The sequence below is a fragment of the Macaca thibetana genome, chromosome 11, assembly GCF_024542745.1.
Source record: "Macaca thibetana thibetana isolate TM-01 chromosome 11, ASM2454274v1, whole genome shotgun sequence".
Classification (NCBI taxonomy): domain Eukaryota; kingdom Metazoa; phylum Chordata; class Mammalia; order Primates; family Cercopithecidae; genus Macaca; species Macaca thibetana.
In genome coordinates, this window is record NC_065588.1 from 104576564 (window position 1) to 104594673 (window position 18110).

At 46.6% G+C, this 18110-nt stretch overlaps 1 protein-coding gene and 1 long non-coding RNA gene across 41 annotated transcripts in view; one reads left to right on the plus strand and one right to left on the minus strand.

Annotated features, from left to right (window-relative positions):
- ISCU (iron-sulfur cluster assembly enzyme) overlaps positions 1–18110 on the plus strand; it is a 627706-nt gene that overhangs the window by 523437 nt on the left and 86159 nt on the right. Inside the window, exon 1 of one of the 40 annotated variants that reach the window (XM_050749916.1) lies at positions 6675–6678. The exons of the other annotated variants lie outside the window; for them this stretch is intronic. The gene's annotated coding sequence lies outside the window, so the exon portion shown is untranslated. Of the gene's footprint in view, positions 1–6674; positions 6679–18110 lie in introns of those variants that run through there. 40 annotated transcript variants of the gene reach the window in all.
- Positions 1–18110, minus strand: part of LOC126931544 (uncharacterized) — a 34099-nt gene that overhangs the window by 14607 nt on the left and 1382 nt on the right. Inside the window, exon 2 of the long non-coding RNA XR_007717880.1 lies at positions 3069–3185. This is a non-coding gene — a long non-coding RNA (uncharacterized LOC126931544). The remainder of the gene's footprint in view (positions 1–3068; positions 3186–18110) is intronic.

Genomic DNA, 18110 nt, shown 5'->3' on the forward strand with positions numbered 1-18110 from the left:
AAATACTTACCAGGGGCCAGGGACTGGGGCTTAGTATAAGATTCTTTTGGCCGGGCGCGGTGGCTCAAGCCTGTAATCCCAGCACTTTGGGAGGCTGAGACGGGCGGATCACGAGGTCAGGAGATCGAGACCATCCTGGCTAACACAGTGAAACCTCGTCTCTACTAAAAAATACAAAAAACTAGCCGGGCGAGGTGGCGGGCGCCTGTGGTCCCAGCTACTCAGGAGGCTGAGGCAGGAGAATGGCGTAGACCCGGGAGGCGGAGCTTGCAGTGAGCTGAGATCCGGCCACTGCACTCCAGCCTGGGCGACAGAGCGAGACTCCGTCTCCAAAAAAAAAAAAAAAAAAAAAAGATTCTTTTGGGCTTGAACATATCTGAGGACACCTTGAACTTTTATAAAAATGTGTATTAGATTTTCTTAATTATGGAAGTAACATGCATTGCAATATGCTAAATAACAAAGTAAAAAATCAATAATCTCCCCCACTCCATTCTAACTCCAACCCCTGTCGTTAGCAATGTTAATAGATTGTTGTAGAGTTCCCTTCCCTATGCCTTTTTTTAAAAATGCTTTTCTATTTATTTATTTATTTGGAGACTTATGAGACTGGCTAATTTTTGTATTTTTTGCAGAAACAGGGTTTCATCATGGTGCCCAAGCTAGTCTCGAACTCCTGGGCTCAAGTGATCCCACCTCAGCCTCCCAAAGTGCTGGGACTACAGGCATGAGCCACCACACCTGGCCCTCTTTTTTTAACTTACCAAAAAATGTGTGTGTATGTGTGTGTGTGTGTATAGAGAGAGAGAGAGTGTACGATGTACATGATTCTACAACTCATCTTTTTCACCTGTGTATTAAGAATCTCCCTTCAGGGTGACACAGAGATTGAGCTTGTCCTTTTTCATAGCTGTGTGATATTCCACAGCCATTATAGTATGGCTATAATGTAATTTATTCAACAAGTCTCAGACTGATAAACAGGATGTCTCCTAACATCCCATTTGGGGAGACTCATTAAACATCCTTTGACATCACTGTACTTTCATGGATGTCTAAAGAAAAGACTCCCCAGGTGGGACAGCTGGGTATAGATATCTAACAGTGACCGACAGTCCCTTTCTACCCCAGCTCATGGGAAAATTCCCAGTGGCCCTGGTCAGTCCCTCACTGGTTAGTGAACAAGATTACCCCTTCTCTTCCTCTCCCCACAAGTATCCAAGCCCTTCACCTTCTCTTCATGGGGCTGGAGAGTTGGCAGGATGGTTGGATGGTGGTTTGTTCACAAATGACGGGTCAGAAGGCAGGTGCCCTCCAGGGCAGCTTACTGCTCAGTCCCTGCCCTTCTCCTCTGCACTCATGATGGAAGCCCTCCCCAATCCCCTCCCACTTCGCAAAGGCCTCCACACCATCCTTTCCTGCTCAGAATGGTCTTCCAGATCAACCTCCTTTTTCCCCAGCCCCAGTCTCATCACTTCTCAGAGACCAGGGATCGGGAGTGGGCAGAATGCATCTGCGTGCTTTCATCCTTGGCTCTGTCAGTACCATCTGGCGAAGGAGAGAAGGGTCCTCAGAACCAAGGTGGGAGAAGAAAGGCAGGGGGAGAGCAGAAGAGGGGAAAGAAGGGGAGGGAAGGAAAGGGGAGGCAGGGGAGAGGAAGGGAAAGGAAGGGAAAGACAGAGGAAGGGAGGGGAGGGGAGGGGAAAGGAGGAGAGAGAGGGGAGGGGAAAGGAGGAGAGAGAGGGGAGGGGAAAGGAGGAGAGAGAGGGCAGGGGAATGATCAGCCAGCAAAGAGACACTTCCCAATACAACCCTACCACATGCACTTCTTTGTCACTGCTTTCTACTCTCTGAACATTTACGGTGCATTAAGTCCAGCTCTCCTCAGCCCCTCCCTCTGTGAAGACACTATGACCATGCACATTTCATAGTGAGGACACTGGAGCCAGGATGAGGGCCCGGGGAGTGGTGTGATTTAGCCAACACCACTCATCAAGTTGGTAGCAGAGAAGGGGCTACAACCCAGCTCTCCGACATCCCTTTATTGTGAGTTGAGGAAGGAGTGAGTCTCCATTGCAGTTCATTCCACCTGCCCTCCAGAATCCCAAGGAGCGATCCTATTAATCATCACAAGAAGGTTAATATGAAAATAGAATCAGGCCTAAATTGAGACAGACAAGTTCAAATCTGTCACCCTTAACCCAGTCCAATTCAATCTGTCAGCAAGTCCTATTGGCTCTTCCTTCAAACTCTATTGAGAATTCAGTTTTTCCTTTCTACTCCAGTCACCTCTGTCCAAGGCACCAGGTTTCCTGCAGCCACCTCCTCTCTGCCTTCGCAGCTCCCATCTTGCCCCTCCACAGGTCTTTGCATGTAGCAGCTGGAGCCTTCCTCTTAAAATATAAACTGAATCGTGTCTTTCTCCTCAGCTTGGAGCCTCTAGCAAATGACTTCTGGCTGCACTTAAAATAAAACCTCCATTTCTCACCCTGGTCGATGAGGCAGGACACCATCTCTTCACGCTTCCAACCTCATCTCTTGCAGCAACCCCTCTCCTTCACTTACCCTGTTCCTCTTTCTGTCCCTGTGAAACTTAAGACTCTGGGCTGGACACAGCTATGATCCCAGCATTTTGGGAGGCCAAGGTGGAAGAATCGCTTGAGGCCAGGAGTTCAAGAGCAGCCTCGGCAACATAACAAGACCCCATCTCTAAAAAAACTTTTTTAAATGAGCCAGGTGTGGTGGCATGCATCTGGGGCCCAGCTACTCAGAAGTCTGAGGCGGAAGGATCACCTGAGCTCAGGAGTTCGAGGTTCCAGTGAGCTGATTGTGCCACTACACTCCAGTTTGGGTGACAGAGTGAGACCCTGTCCCAAAACAGCAACAACAAAAACACCAAAACTCCCAGGTGTCTCCTGCTTTCCACGGCCTTTGCAATTGCCATTCCCACCCGCTGTGGAAACGGGCGCCAGGTGTGTGCACAGCCAGCTCCTTCTCCTCCTTACATCTCAACTCAGATGTCACCTCTTTGGAGAGACCTTACCACCATCGGGAAGCATCTTGCTCACCTTTCTGCTTATTTGTTGATTGACTATCTTCCCAGACTATGAGACACACACCATCAGGGCAGAGGCCAGGTTTACTTTGTTCAAGCACTTGGAATATAGTAGGTGCTCAATGAGGCTCTGAGAAGAAAGGCAGGGAGGATGGGGTGGTGTGGAGGAAGGGAGATCAGTGTGTGCTTCTTAAGGTAACATCCATGCCCAGGCCCCAGACACCCAAGGAACAGTCAGCAGGCCCTGAGGCCAGTCTCACCCCTCCATCAACACCACCATAGCCAGCGTTGTCTGTAGCTCAGTGTGGGCCCCCATTGAGTCTGGCTATGGCATATTCAGAACAGCCAGGGCCTCTGACAAGGTGAGTGGGGACCTGGCATTCATTTTCTCTTTGCAGCTGTGACATCTTCGTGAATGTTCCTCTTTGAGTCAGGTTTGTGTCTCTTACCTGACCCTTGCAGCCACAACTTCTGGAACTCTGTCTCCCAGGGTGTGACCGTGTACTAAAATATTTTACATGGCGTGTATCCATGATAGTCCCATGAGGGAACTACCATTGTTATCCCCATTTTAAAGATGGAGAAACTGAGGCTCAGAGAAATTCTGTAACGAGCTCAAAGTCATAGAGCCTCTTACCAGCTGAGCTGAGATTTAGACCCAGACAGGCTGAGTGCAGAGCTGATGCTCTTGACCATGACACTGGAGACCTCCTGGCACCAGGGACGCCATAGGATGTGTGAAGTCTCCAAGAAGTCTGCCAACTGGTTTCTGCTTTAAATCTCTTGACCCCAGGACCCAAGGCCCTGGGTGCAAGAGTAACCACAGCAGAGGCTCAGCAGTCCACACTGAACTGAGGAGTGGGGTCAGTCCCACCCTGTGTCAGAAATCCCTTTCTCTTGCTCTGCGAGGCCAAAAAGATCAAGTCAAACCAACCATGGCTGATTCCCTAAAAATCCCACTTTCCCTCTCAGTGAAGGAGAAAGTAATATTGATTCTGCAAGCTCCCTGAATGGTGAATTTGCCCTCGTCAGGCAGCTTCTGCTGATCTGAAGAAAAGAAACAAATCACTCCAGCACCTAAATCTAACAAGCTGGGAGACATGGCAGTAAGGATTGCTGCCAGGAGGTGGGGCAGGAACCAGGAGATATTTATAAGGCACCAGAGAGAAGAAATGAGGGTGGTTGAGCCTATTCTGCTGCTGACCCCAGATTTATACACTACAGGCCTTGCTCATGGTCCCCATGGGACCCCCGGGTCCTTTCAGCATCTCCTCCTAGCCTTGGGGAGATGAATCACACATGCAGAGGAAGTGAGTGTTGCTGTATCTTCGTGGGTGAGCCTGTGTGTGCCTGGATGTGCGTGTGTGCACACGTTGGAATGTCTTTGTGTGTCTGCCTCAGTGTATCTGTGTATCTTTGTATATGCGTTTGTGTTTCTGCCTTTGGCTACAACTTTGAGATGGATGAGATCAGTTTCCCTTTCAAATCGCCTTTTGGGAGTTTACTACAAGATCCGCTTCCCTCCCTCTACTGGACAGAGTGATGCCTCATCTTCCCTGCCTCTGAATGTCGAGGCACCTTCTCCCCTGCTGACAAAAAAGCAAATCTTGGAGGTGGTCTTTGATTCTACTCAGGGGTCAGTAAAAATCTGTAATTATGATATACTAAGAAATGAGGTGGGTGGTTCCAAGCCCCTAGCTGGTAAATTCCCTCCTCTTTCCTTCTTGCAAGTCGATTCCTTTTTTTTTGTTTTTTGGGTTTTTTAGATGGAGTCTTGCTCTCTTGCCCAGGCTGGAGTGCAATGGTACAATCTCAGTTCACTGCAACCTCTGCCTCCCAGGTTCAAGCAATTCTCCTGCCTCAGCCTCCTGAGTAGCTGGGATTACAGGCATGTGCCACCACACCCGGCTAATTTTTGTATTTTTAGTACAGTCGGGGTTTCACCATGTTGGCCAGGCTGGTCTCAAACTCCTGACCTCCAGTGACCACTTGCCTTGGCCTCCCAAAGCACTAGGATTACAGGCGTGAGCCACTGCCCATCGCACCCAGCCAAGTCAGTTCTTATTTAGAGCAAAGATTTTTTTTTTTTTTTACTGATGCAAACTATTTACTCTAAGCTAGTTATTTTATGTAGTACTTATTCCCCTGCACAGACGTGTGATAGCCACATATTTAAAGTCTGTAAATAATACTATCAAAATGATCTTAATCTTCTAAATCTCACAAATGTTTATATTTTACAACACAATCAATAATGAAAGCTAAACAAGCCAATCACAGAGCAAAGATTGTTAACCTCTGCATCTGTGGTCATGCTTTGGGCAACATGTGCAGCCTGCCAGCCCTCTTCTGTGCCTTCATGACCTAGAAGCTACATGTGGGGTGGCAGCATCACAAAAATCAAAGTAGCCTGAGTCCCTGAGTAATTGCATGGGGGACCACCACCATAGAGGGTTGACCGACTCCCATCAGAGTTTATGTAAGAGAAACAAAGCTTGATTGTGTAAGATCACAGAGACTTCTGGGTTAGCTTGTTACTGCATTCATAAGCTTTTCCTAACTAATACAACATCTGGACCATCTTATGTATCCCTGGTGGTATACACAATAAAACTTTGGGATACATTGGACTTGACTATTTCTAAGATCCTATTTAGCTCTGAGACTCGATAATCCTAATCTCTTATGGTAGCATGACCCTAATTATTTAACCAGATCACACCTCTGGGGTCTCTGAAACATAAAATTGCAAACTGACATTGCCACCCAGCCCTCTGGTATATGAGGAGGTAAGTCTAAAGATGCTACCAGGCCCTCCCAGAATGGCAAAGCGTGAAACTGAGGGACTTTTTTCTGTGACTGTGAAGCTTCTATATTTATCACCCAGCCAGCTGCATTTCACCCTGTGCTGGGCAACTGTTCCTAAATGAACCCAACCCAAAGCCCTTCTCCCCATGAGCCTTCCTACAATCCAAATCCTCCCAATTAAGGAAACAACTTTGAAATTAACCCTAAGTCTCAGAAGTGTCCTTGGGCTTCAAGCAAGCTGAAGAGGGACTCATTCTGGCTCTTGTTGGACTTGATACTCATGTCTACCGAAGTGTCAGGTGACTTGGGTTCCAATCGCAGCTCTGGCATTCATAGCAGTGTGAACTTTGACAAGTTACATGGCCTCTCTGAGTCGTATCTTCAACTGTAAAATGTGGATAATAACAGTACTTGCCTCCTAGGATTGTCCTGAGGATATATAGAGCATAAACTAGTGCCCCAATGTCAATGAAAAAAAGCAGCCCTGGCCGGGCGCGGTGGCTCAAGCCTGTAATCCCAGCACTTTGGGAGGCCGAGACGGGCGGATCACGAGGTCGGGAGATCGAGACCATCCTGGCTAACACAGTGAAACCCCGTCTCTACTAAAAAAATACAAAAAACTAGCCGGGCGCGGTGGCGGGCGCCTGTAGTCCCAGCTACTCGGGAGGCTGAGGCAGGAGAATGGCGTGAACCCAGGAGGCGGAGCTTGCAGTGAGCTGAGATCCGGCCACTGCACTCCAGCCTGGGCGGCAGAGCAAGACTCCGTCTCAAAAAAAAAAAAAAAAAAGCAGCCCTTCGTGTAAGCAGAATGGGGGAGAGCATTCATAACCAAACTCTAATCTGACAAAGTGTCAGCTCTTGTAGCCATTGGAGTCACCAGTAAACTTGGCCTGGGAGAGTAACCCTTCAATTCACTATTGCTCTCTAGCTAAGACCGGCTTCTCAGCGGTGCCACTGTTATCAGGGATGGGAAGGAATAGGACAGGGGATGAGTACCTTTTGATAAGGAGGAGAGTCACTGCTTAGATACTGCTGGGGAAGTCCCAGTCAGGCAGTGAGAAGCTCCGGGCACTAAAAAGACAGCATGAAAGTGGCACACATATCAGTTCTTCATTTGAAGTCCCAGTTTCTTCCTGTATCAAATCCACAGGTTGTATTGAGTGTCTAAAGTGGCTGCCACAAATTTTAAAATGTGGAGACCCTGCGAGGTGTTATCATTGCTATTGCCAGCATCATTACTGTGTGCCCTTCTCCCCATGAAAAGTCCTTACAGAAACTCCCCCGCCACCCCCATATTTTCTCCCTCAGAGTCTCATACTATGTGGATGGATAAATAAAAAGCCAATGCTTTTCAATTTCCAGGACCCTCCTGAGATCATTATTCATTCTCCAAGAGGGTAGTTTTTAATTCTGCTATAAATGAGAGGCTGGCCTTTAACTCCCCGCTCTCTGTTGTCATGGAAACTGGTGCACTAGCAATTTGGCGTGGAAACAAGAAGTGGGTATTCTTTTTCCACCAAGAAAAGGAAAGGCTGGGAGAACTTCAAGGTAGGAGGTGGAGACCTTGCACTCTATGTGATCTCCCTTTGAAAAGGAACCACCCAAAAGATGCCAATAAGGAAATTTTTTTGCAGAGCCCTAGAACTGACTTCAGGACCGTGGAGAGCTCCCTGTAAAGTTAAAGGTTGAGCCGGGAGCAGGAGAAAAAATGAAGTCAGTAGCTACACCATATCCTCAACTTCTACAGAAGACAAAGTATACAAGGCAGGGACTGTACTGTGGAGGGGAGAAGAGGGGAGGGGAGAGGAGGGGAAAGGAGTGGAGAGGAGGGGAGGGGAAGGGAAGGGAGGGGAGGGGAAGGGAAAGGAGGGGAGGGGAAGGGAGGGGAGGGGAGGGGATTCCTCTGGCATTAACCCTTCTTAGTCCCAATCCCAAATTCCCAGGATAGACTCTACATGGGGAAGTGCTTCCCCTTTAGCTAATTTCCTATGAATAGGGAAAGTGGGACCTCACTGGACACATGTGGTCAGTGGGTAGACATCCCAGGGACCCTGTGGATCAGAGACGTGTGAAGAGCAGTGTTCAAGAAGAAGGGAATGCATGTGAGTTGTGCGAGATCTCATAAACTCACCATGGCAATGATAGATCCTGAGCCCTAAAAATAGAAAGAATGCATTGTCTAAAAGCTGAGAAATTTGGTCAAGGAAGGAATTGGGGTCCTTCCTACATGGAAGCCAGTGATGGGGATGGGAGAGTTAAGCCGAACCCATGAACTTTAAAAAGCATCCAACTTCTCAGTAGTCATTGAAATGGCCTCCATAAAGCTCCAAGGCAAAATTATAGATCATCATTTTAATTGAGTGAAATTGGCTATACATTAATATTCATGATTATTAGAGCAGCTAATTTTCCTCTTTATAGAAAGTGAGTGGGGGATCATTTCAGCTGCTACTTACTTTTCCTCCCTTTGATTTCTGCGGAGGAGGTGAAAGAGAATAAAACACACAGCACTTGGAATCAGTCATCAATTTTGGAATGTTGGATAATTATCAAGGATTTTTTAAATTGCTTTGACCTCTTAAAGGGACTGCGTAGAAGCATTCTATGAATATTAAAAAAAAATGCACCTGTGAGCCTCCAGGACTGGTCCCTTCAGCCAAATAAGGGCAGGTGACCTAAATGACATAAGCGCCCCATCCACTCCACTGCCCCACCAACCCACCAAGGATGAAAATAACAACAACAACAACAATAACAGTCATCAGAGCCCATGCTGGGTGCAGCCAAGATGGGATGAGAGTGCGCAGGTAAGGTGACAAAGGTGTCCGTGCATGGCAGGGATGGCAGGTGAAACAGGAGAATCATTACATTGACCATTGAGTATAAATGGATTTCTCACTGTCAGAGAAGGGAGTCAGAAATGTGGAAAGGAAGAGAACCAGAATGAGCTCTATGGTGATGGACTGAAGTCAGAGGTGTATCAACGTGACTTTGTGGTTTCCAATATAGAGAAAAAATCTAGAAATAAATATAGATGTAAACATGTTTGTATATGTGTATATCCACATACATATACACGTGTGCATACACACACCTACTCCCTAAATTTGCACACTAAGAGGACCTGGGAGCAGTGCTGCCCTAATAGCTATAAACATACTTTACACCAATATCTTTGTTTCCAGATATTCTCCACTAAATTGAATCAAGGCACTTTAGATAAATGGCTGATTCCAGGACTGGCTCTGGGAAAAAACAAGATAACTGGAACATCTTGTGCCAGACAGCAAGAAAACATTCAAAGTATCATAGGGGTCACATCAAGGGACACAGATGCCAGCTTGAAGTGGCTCTCACCAGCCAAAAATGAGGTGATTTGAGCATCAAAATAAATGAGAATACTAATGAATTATAGCCCACTCAATAAAAAGCATAGAATGAGTTCATACTGATATAAATAAATGAATAAATTAAATGTTTGATAGTGAATAGGATATTTACATAATTTCAAAGACCCTCCCCACAAAAAAGACTGCAAAGACAGAAAGAGTAATTTTAGAGTGGAGAGAAGTCCTCTGTGGGTAGGGCTCCCCAGTGAAGTGACCAGAGTGAACGCCAGCAGTAATCACATGCCATCCAACAGGGTTCCATGAGAAGGACACCACATCTTTCACATGCTGTTCCTACCCAAGATGCATGACCTGAATCTATTCACCAGGGAGCATCAGACACACCCACACAGACTGACATTCCACAAAATGCTGGCTGTCCCCGCCAAAAGTGTCATGAGAGTCCAGGAGAGACTGAGAAATGCTCCAGACTGAAGGAGATCCAAGAGACAGGACAGCTAAACACAACAGTAGATGCTGAACTGGATCCCTTCACTGCAAAGGACGTTATTGGCACAAATGGGAACCCGTGAATGGGGTCTGAGGATTAGACAGGAGTAATGTTGCAGGGTTCATGTCCTGACCCTAATAGTTTTACCATGATCACTAAGACCATGTCCTTATTTTAAGGAAGTAGACTCTACTGTATTCAGGGGTGACAGGGCATCGATTTAACAACTTACTTTGAAATGGCTCCGGAGGAAAAAAAAGTGATCTGTATTGAACTTGCAACTTTACAATAATGATCATACTAACTGCTAATTTGAATGTCTACTATGCACAATGCACTTTTTAGAACTCTGTTTCTGCCTTATAATAACCTTACAAAATCATCCTAATATCCCATTTCATAGATGAGAAAACTGAGGTTCCAAGAAGTCAAGCATCACGCACAAGGTCATTACTTCTTTCATTCTACAAGTATGGACTGTGTCTCTGGGGACTGTGCCAGACACTGGGAATATAGTGAGGAATAAAATAAGCATGTCCTTCTCCTGGTGAGGAATAAAATAAGCAGGAATTTTAAATCCAGAATGTGCTCTGAGCAAGAACCAGGGAAACAAGGAAATCCTTCCTAGCAGGATGAGAGCTGTGAACGTACAAACACAAGGCTGTGGAGAAAGATAATATTGGGGAGCAGAGGATGAACTCAGTATGTGAGCCTTTATAGGTCTTGGTAGAATTTGGATTTTATTCTAAATCAATGGGAAATCATGGTCATGATTTGTGCATGGAAATGACATGATCTGATTTGGGTTTTTTGGGAGTGACTTTGTTTTGAGATGAAGTTTTGCTCTGTCGCCCAGGCTGGAGTGCAGTGGTGTGATCTTGGCTCGCTGCAACCTCCACCTCCCAGGTTCAAGCGATTCTCCTTCCTCAGTCACTCAAGTAGCTGGGATTAATTGCAGAGGTGTGGTACCATGTCCAACTAATTTTTGTATTTTTAGTAGAAACAGGGTTTCACTATGTTGGCTAGGCTGGTCTTGAACTCCTGAACTCAAGTGATCTGTCTGCCTCAGCTTCCCAAAGTGCTGATATTACACATGTGAGCCATCATGCCTGGCCCTGATTTGTATTTTAAAGGAACTTCCTAGCTTCACAGAAGGATTGTCAAGGCAAGAAGAGACAATATGGGGGCCAATGAGCTGCTAAGCGGCAGAGCCAGCTTTCCCCACCCCCAGGTCTCTCTGGCCTCACTCTTTTGCCACTCCAGCAGGTCCCCTGAGTGTCCTCCCCCTCTCTCTACATTTATCTCATCTGGTTGCCCTAAGCAGGTCAGCATCGCCTGGAATTAACGCAGCCTATGTCGCCAGGAAAGCATCCCTCCAGTGATGATTGTAGAAGTTGCTAGGTAAATACAAATTTAGCAAAATGAGCCACTCCATAGTAGCCTCTGGGATTCCATATTGCAGAGAGATTGGGGGGCGGTGGCTGTAGGATTAAATAAGATCCGGGTTCTAAGGCCCAGGTATGTCAGTTAGCGAGAGACAGAGGTGAGAAGCATATGGGCTCCTTAAACTAGAGCTGATAATAATTCCCCCCATTTTTCTTGTTTGAATGTCTTCCTTTTTAAGTCCCCCCACCCTAGAGTCTACACCAGCTTGTCCTACAGAACTTACTGTGATTATGGAAATATTCTATATCTATACTGTTCAATGTGATAGCCACTAGCCACATGAGGCTATTGAGGACTTAAAATGCAGCTGGTGCAACTGAGACTGAATTTTTCATTTTATTTAATTGTAATTAATTAGAATATAAATAGCCCCATGTGGCTAGTGGCTACCACATTGGACAGCACAGGTCGGCACACTGGGGACAGAATGCTAAGACACAATCCACTGGAATGGACACCTTCACCCAGCTTCTCAGCTCTAAAGAGAAAGGCAGCCAGTGAAAGTAGCAAACCACAAACCCAAGGGTGACCTGACCTTTGCCATATGACCTTTGCCCCCTGGCCCCCAGGATAATTGCAGGGTTTACCACCCCTTTGTCCTGTCTAAATGATGCTGTTTCCTTTCAAAGATGCATGATTGTTTCAATGAGAACATACAATGCTAAATTGCATTTCTCTTTCTTCTCTCCTGACACAATTCTCCTTCTAATAAGATTTTCCCTGGCTAACCCCTTTTCGCAGCAACTATTCTAAAAAACCATCGTCTGATTGAGCTATGACATACACAAGGCAGGGGAGAGAGCTCGAAACACAAAGCCGGAGGGATATAGGTCTATTTTCTTACCTCCTTGGGGAGAGCCAGATAATATAATCAAGCCAAAGACTATTTTCCTAACACCTGCTGTGAGACCAGCTGACCGGCATTTGCCATGGTCAGTCATAATGGATAATGCTGCCAGCAGAAGGCACCTTGGCAACGGGAAAGGCAGGCCCAGGTCCCACTCTTCTCTTGCAGGAACTTCTTTAGCCCTCAAAAATGAAAGCAGAGACCCATTTCTTGAGCAAAGACAAGCAGAATTTATTATCTAATATCAGATTGCATGAGGAGCTTTCAGCCCAACTCGTGATCTGAAAGCTCTTCAAGTGGTGAGTGACAGGGACCCTTAGCGTAGGTTTTTCATTCTCTTATTCCTTATATTATCAAGTCATGGCCTCTTTAGCTCCAAAATGTAATTGAATCCATTTCTTTCTCACCACCTCCATCACTACCACCCTTCCTTGCCCAAGCACCCAGAGTAATGGCATCAGGTGATTACTCTCAGTCTCTCACCCACAGGAATGAAATAACCTCCTCCAAGCTCTCCTTGCTTCCATTCTTGCCCTTAACACCCACCTTTCACACACCACCCAGAGTAACCACACCAGATAGGATAGGCCACATTATGCTGCAATAACAAATAATCCCCAAAAGTCAGTGACTTATAACAACCACGGTTTACGTCTTGTTTATGCTCCATTCAGCTGGGACATCTGCTCCAAGTCCCTGCTTGCAAGATTCAGCCACCACCTGCAACATTGGTGGTTGCCATGGCCCATAACAGAGGGAAAGAATTCTGGAGCATCTTGCATCAGCAATGCAATGCTCCAGCCTGGAGGTGACATCTATTATTTCCACTTGCAACTCACCAGATAGGACTAGTCACATGACCCTGCCCTATAACAAGAAGGCAGTAAGTGCAACCCTCTCCCATCCCCTGAATACGGAGAGAATGTTGAACTGGAGGGTATCTAAGAGATCATCAAGTTCAACCTGCTTGTTCCAGAAGCAAGGAAACTGAGGCCCAGAGAGGAGAGGGATTTATCCGCAGTCACACAGCAGGGTAAAATAAAAAAGCTTCTCTGCTCCAAATGTATGTGCAGTCACAGAGCAGGGAAAAACACAGAGCTTCATTCCAAATCCAAGTGTTCTTTCACTCATCCATTAAATATTTATAAAGGACCTACTATGTGCCAAGCATGGTTGGGAAGACAGAAATGATCACCCGGCCCCTGCTCCCCAAGCTCACAGCCTGGCCAGAGAGGTGGATAACTAAACAGGCATTTTCAGTCCCCTGTGAAACATGCTGGGTACGCATGGTGTCATACCACCACACAGAATTGAGTGGTTCTTCAGTGAATTCTGTTTTTTGGTTTTTGTTTTTTTGAGGCGGAGTTTTGCTCTTGTTGCCCAGGCTGCAGTACCTGCGCAATGGCATGATCTTGGCTCACTACAACCTCTGCCTCCTGGGTTCAAGCAATTCTCCTGCCTCAGCCTCCCGAGTAGCTGGGATTACATGTGTCCACCACCACACCTGGCTATTTTTTTTTTTTTTTTTTTTTTTAGTAGAGATGGGGTTTCACTAAGCTGGGCAGGCTGGTCTCGAACTCCTGACCTTAGGTGATCTGCCCACCTCAGCCTCCCAAAGTGCTGAGTTTACAGGTGAGAACCACCACACCCAGCTGAATTCTGTTTCTTATAATAAGGTTATCATTTTTGCCAACAGGGCAGGGCTGAGCCGGGTTTCCCTTGATTTATAAAAATGAAGGAATGATGTGTTGTGTACTCTAGCATCATGGGACAGATTTCTACTAATTTCCTGAGTATGGGCGAGTCCACTTTCCTCTTAGAGGTAGGTGTTAGGGTGTAGAGGCAGCCATGTTGCATCCACCAGCAACCGTTGGTTGCAGGCAATGGATTGGCAGGAAATGTAATAGGTGCACAGTAAGTACTGAATGGATAAAAAAAGAATGGCGGCCTGGCACAGTGGCTCACATCTGTAATCCCAGCACTTTGGGAGGCCAAGGCAGGTGGATCACTTGGGGTCAGGCGTTTGAGACCAGCCTGGCCAGCATGTTGAAGCCCCATCTCTACTAAAAATAGAAAAATTAGCTCACCGTGGTAGCACATGCCTGTAATCCCAACTACTAGGGAGGCTGAGGCAGGAGAATTGTTTGAACCCAGGGGGCGGAGGTTTCAGTAAGCCGAGATTGTGCCACTGCACTCTAGCCTAGGGGACACAGCAAGACTCCATCAAAAAACAAAACAAATAAAAAAACACAGAATGGAAGGAAAAGCTGAAACACCAGGCTCCAGAAAGGCAGGGGCAGGGCAGCTCAGGGAAGAGGAAGAGAAAGGTGTATTAAGTGGCAGGAACCAATGGAATACATATGGGATGTTTGCCTTGGCATTAGTGAACTCCAATCATTTTAAGTGTTTGTGCTCATGATCCAAATTCCTGGGAGATAGCCCCTGATTGGTCCAGCCCAGAGCCAATGCCCTGGTTTGCAGCAGATGCTCTCTCAGACTCCCACAACCAGCCCCCTGCACATGGGGGCAGTCCCCACTTCCAGCTTCCACCATCTGTGCTTCCTTGCCTGAGGGTGTTCTTGCCCACATTCTCAACTGAAAGAGTTCTAAGGAATCAGCATCCCCAGGAGCAGCCTTCAATCAACAACTCAGAGGATGGGACATGGTATATGAATACCCCACTCCCCATCTCCAATGGGAGAACCCTGAGGGGCACATTCTACACTGTCACCCTGAGCTCCTCAGTGGCATTAAACTACACTTGCCCACAGTGGTGATGGGCTTGATGATGCACATTTGACCACCTTTCTGCCCTTCCCTGTGTCAATTCTCTCCCCAACCCTGGTATCTGATATTGCCTCCCAAATAAACGACTTGCACTCAAGTCCTTGTTTTAGGATCTGCTTCCTAGGAGAGAGGTGGCGGGATACCCAAACTAAGACACGGTCCCTCTGATGCCACCTGTATTAGGGGTAGTAGAAGTGTCCTAGGATAAAGCAGAGATTCTGGTACCAAAATAAGAGAAATCCTGGCTGTGCAGAATGACAGAGTCACATAAATACTTGTCACACAGGGTCATTGTGGGGATGAAGTAGCATCTACTGCAGAGCGAGCCCTAACAGTTCACTCTGCCTCTCTGTTCCCCGAAGCATGTATGAGGATGGCAGGTGAGTACTGGTTTCTAAAAGAAAATGCTGGAGTCTGTCAGCATGCCCCTGCCCTGCAACAAGCTGCCCCCAGTCCCCAGAGTCCCTGCATGCAGCAGCCTGACACGGCCCATCTTTGACTTTTCCTCCGGGGCCAGGCTGTGACAAAGGTCAGGAGGCCACGAAATTTCTCAGGGGAACAAATTTCCATTTCTGTAAACTTCATTTAAGCAGCTCTGTCCAGAGAAAATAAAAACAAAGGGTCACACTCCTTCCCCGATTTGGCACACTGTCCATTTTCATGGGGAGTCCACACCAGGAATGACAAGATGGTGAGTCCTGAGCACTGGCTAATCTAACATTTTACTTTACAGTTATTAGAATTATGAAAAGGCAGCATTTGTTGGATAGGCTGCCCTGGTTTCTTTTTTTATGCAACAGGATCTGGCTATGTTGCTCAGGCTGGAGTGTAGTGGTACAGTCTCAGCTCACTGCAGCCTCCAACTCCTGAACTCAAGCCATCCCCCGACCTTGGCCTCCCCAGTAGCTGAGATGACAGGCACACACCACCATGCCCAGTTAATTTTTAAATCTTTCTTAGAGATTGGTCTTCACATGTTGCCCAGTCTGGTTTTGAACTCCTGGCCTCAAGCAATCCTCCTGCCTCGGCCTCCCAAAGTGCTGGGATTACAGGCATGAGCCACCACATCAGGACTGATATTTTATTCTTGAAAGGAAGATTTCACACTAGTAGCAGTCACCTCATAAACAAGAGAATTTTTTTCTGGCCTGGCAAATGCCTATTTCACCTCCTTATGGACAATTTTCCTAGCCAGAAAGAAAGAGATTTAAAAGGTGGATTTTTTTTCTAAGCATCTTGAACAGAAGCCAGAGACCTGGAGTTCTCTCTGCTCTTGTCACAAGGAGAGGAGAGCAGGGATGGGAAGCCACACTGAGAGGCCTGAGGTACCTGTGTGGTTGCCAATCCCAGTTGGGCCAATTACTGTGTGTAACTTCAATGGTCTTCAGCTTCCCCACTTGTAAAATGAGGATACAAATAAAGTTGTCTGAGGATTGAATGAGAGCGTGAAGGCAAAGTACCTCACATGTGGTAGGCATTCATTATTATGCAGAGTTTTCACATTTGGGGGTTATTTTGGCTTCAGACATTAGCGTCTTCCTTGTTTCTCTACAAGCCAACCAACACACTTGCTTCAGGGCCACCTCCCCTGGGAAGCCCTCACTGACTTGATTTCCTCAGCCTGCAATCATCTTGGTCACCTGTGAATCTCTGCACACTGCTTAAGGCTCAACTATAAACTCTCGATAAGTCTCTAGATTAGTCTTAATATAGGAGTTAAAAAGAAATTACTTAGGCAGATAGTGAGGGTACAGAAGTCCTCGGTAAGGTTTTCCTTTTAATGAAAAGCAGCCCCAAATCATTTTCCTTTCTAACAAAGAGCAGCCTGTAAAATCGAGCTGCAGACATAGAGGCCGGCAGTTGTGCCAATCATGTTCAAGATGGCGGCTCCATCTCCCCTTCTCTTTGTCAGCCACGTATACAGTAAGGAGCAGACAAGATGGCGCCAGCCAAGGGGAAGGTTCATTTGCACAGTAAGATTAGAGTAGGGTGGCCAGCCTTCCCCAAATGCTATGTAAATGTCACACCTGATCCAGCCAATCTGTGGGTCCTACCTAAATCAGACACCGCCTTCTCAAGCCTGACCATAAAATCTGGCAAACTCCACCACCAGCCGGTCTTTCCTTTCGGAAGCCCCTCCCTCTCACTAGAGAGCTGTTCTCCTTTCTCTTTCTTTTGCGTATTAAACCTCTGCTTCTAAACTCCTTATGTGTGTCAGTGTCCTAAATTTTCTTGGCGCAAGACAGTGAACACCCCGGGTATTTACCCCAGACAACGAAGTCGCTTCAGTCTTACCTCCCCAGCTAGACCAGAAGTGTCTCCAGCAGGGCTATGATCACGCTGGAGGTTCTAGGCAAAAATCTCTGTGCCTCTTTCAGCTTCTGGTGGCTCTGAGTCCTGTGGCTTGTGACTGCATCACTCTAATCTCTGTCTCCATCTTCACATGGCCTTCCCTCCTGTCTCTTATGAGGACGTTTATTTTTCAGGGCCCACCTCAGTAATCCAGGGTGATCTCATTTCAAGATCCTTAATTACACCTAGAAAGGCCCTTTTTTCTAATAAGGTTGTTTTGACAAATCCTAGGGGATAGGACGTGGACATCCCCTTTTTTTTGGAGGGAAACACCATTCAGCCCCTACGGCTTCTCATAGTATCTTAAACCTTTCCATCACTCCTGTAACCTCAGCTGGCAATTTTATATTTATTTGTGAAACTATTTGGCAATGCCTATATCCTCAGGAAGCTGCAGATAACAAGAGGGCAAATTCCACATCTGTACTGCTCACCACTCTACCCCCAGCACACGGTAGGTACCTAGAATGTGTCTGTGGAACAGACAGACAGCTGGACCCGGAGCTTGTGGAGAATGCTTCTTGTCAAGGACACCACGCAGGCAGCTACGAGCAAGGCCTTCAGTAAGCGACGTGCTCAAGACTTTACAGCCTCATAAATCCCATGGCTGGTGGCATGATTAGAACTGAGTAAAAATGCAAGCAATTTAATTTCCCAGTGCACAGCCTACAGAGCCTTGTAAACTTATCCCCTAAACCAATAGCCATAAACGTTTGATAAAACACCATGTGGCTTCCTGTTTCCCAGAAATATTTCCTGGGCCCAAGGAAGAAGCGACATCCAGCCCCGACTTGAGGTTACTTGAGCACTGTAATTAATGTTTGATAGAGGGCTTCCTAATGGCCTGAGCTCTTGGTGGCCATATCAATAATGATGACATTCACCCAGCCAACCTGCTGATGAGTCCAGTCCAGAGAGAAAAGGAAAGAGGAAAATCTTAGAAGCAGGCTTCAAACACATTACAGGGTAAAGTTA